The following is a 2252-nucleotide window of genomic DNA, read 5'->3' on the forward strand; positions in this document are numbered from 1 at the left end:
TTTTTTTCTTGAGATGCTGATGCAGTGGGGAACATAGAAGGAAAAACCGGACTGATGGGTGACCCGGTCGACCTCTCGGTTCACCGGTCCACCGGTCCAACTGTGAACCGGATAGTTCACCTACGGTTCGATACATATACGTATAACATATATAATTATTTAATCACAAGTTCTTTAATAGCTCAGTGGTCACCGTCGCTCTCTTCTATCCTAGAGATTAGAGGTCGGACTTTCATAGGAACATATTTTCTTTGATTTTTGCCAACCAAAAAACTTTAGGCAGGCTAATTGGGCCGTCATTGCAAGATTGTTGGTTCATAGAAAACTGACCGGTTCAAAGTGGGTCACATGCATGTCCGGTCTTTTTTGTTTTGAACCGAACTGGGAAGACCTTTGGTTCTGGTTGAACCGTCGGCCTGGTCCAGTTTTTTCCATTATAGTGGGGAACTGTTTTTGAAAATTTCTCTCTCCGCAGCTGGTACTAGTGTTTGTGAAACCACGATTATCGTGATAATCATGTGTATCGTGAGGGGACGGCTTCGCTAAGGGCCGGCAATAATCATGTGAAATAAAAAATAATAAAAAAATAAAAAGAAATCCTGATAATAGTTATGTGATTGGTGGAGAAAATTTTCAAAAAAAGGACCCGAATCAAGCAAGAGAGGTCGCGGAGTGACTTGAGGTGAGTTAAATTGAGAAAAATAATTAGATAGCATTCCATGCGATCGTGATAATTGATCCTACCGTGGTGTCCGTTTTTATGTGATTATCGTTGATAATCGCGCCACCATCGTAGCGGTTTCGGCCCCCTCCACGATGAACGAAACCCTGGCTGGTACAAATCTGTTGCTTTTATTGTTGTTTTTTTCTTGTTACTCAGGTTTGGAATGTACAATTCATTGCAGATTGTCAGCAACCAATCACAAAATTAGTGTTTGAAGTATAGCAGGTTTCAGTGTTCATGCTATTCATTGAATCTTGGATGATGCATCTTGGCTCCGTGGCCCAAGAATTTGTTAGTCCCCGTATGATTTCAACATCAACAGTGTCTACTGCCTTGGGAGGTGGGACTCCATTTTGACACTTAGCCACCTCCAACTATAAAGATAATATACTATCTCTAAGCATTCTAAAAGATAATTTTTTCAATGGTCTAGCTCTCAGTAAATAACTCATAGTACAAACGACCCCACAATTCATTCTTACTTGACATTAAAATATGTGCAATAGACTATCTCTTAATTAACAGATAGCTTTTATCTCTCTTCTATTAAAAAATTGTATAGTATACGTTATAGCTTATAGATACCCATTAAAGCTGGCTTTAGAGCAAGTTCAATAGTATAGCCAACTCCTAACTCCAATTCATCTATAACCAATTCATACAATATTTACCTAAAAAACATATACTACCATGTCCTACCTGTCATACACACACCACGTCTTGGAGTCTGTGCTGCAGCTAGCTACAAATCTGTATATTACTGCTCTTCTCTCTTATCTCATTAAAATATGTTTACAACCGGCTTATAGCCTACTATTGTACCTACTCTTAGGCTGTTGTCTTTTCCAGCTGAATATGAGAAATAGAAAATAATATGATGTTTAATAACTATTTAATGGAGTAAACGATGAAATTAACTAATGAAAAATGAAACCTAAGATGATGAACTTTTATATATAAATTATTTATAAAAATGCACCCTTTAGTAGTTTCAGAAGCGTGCATGCAATAGTCGATAAAAAATATTAGAATAATTAAGGAAAGGAGCACATCCTTAGCTGCTGCTGACTTTGTCTTGACCAAGCTCGAGTGTTTTTGTTTTTTTAACAAAGGAATTGGAGAAGATCCACAAGCCAAAATCCATAGGTAGACAATGTTCTCATCTGTAGATGTTGGCGACCAATAGAGAAAAATCTGCCTTGGAATTTCGTCAAACATAACTTTTTGCATCGTAGAAAATAAATAAGAAAAAGCCCGTCTAGCTCAGTCGGTAGAGCGCAAGGCTCTTAACCTTGTGGTCGTGGGTTCGAGCCCCACGGTGGGCGTTCGTAGTTTTTTGCTTTTCTTTTTTTTTTGTCTCTAAACATTTCCGTTTTCGTTTTTTGGTTTTAGCCATTGATATCTTTTAGCAAATAATTAAAATGCAATTCATGATCTACACATTTAATTTAGAAACTTATCTGAGAATTTCCGTTCCACCGCTAAGATGCCCATTACTTATGCCTTTTCTTACCCTCTCCTGTTGGCT

General features: G+C 37.8%; 1 non-coding gene across 1 annotated transcript; it reads left to right on the forward strand.

Annotated features, from left to right (window-relative positions):
• The first annotated feature begins 1976 nt into the window (after positions 1-1976).
• Positions 1977-2049, forward strand: TRNAK-CUU. Its single transcript has one exon. It is a non-coding gene; the product is annotated as a tRNA-Lys (tRNA).
• Positions 2050-2252: the final 203 nt, after the last annotated feature.

This window comes from Oryza brachyantha, chromosome 11 (assembly GCF_000231095.2).
Source record: "Oryza brachyantha chromosome 11, ObraRS2, whole genome shotgun sequence".
Lineage (NCBI taxonomy): Eukaryota > Viridiplantae > Streptophyta > Magnoliopsida > Poales > Poaceae > Oryza > Oryza brachyantha.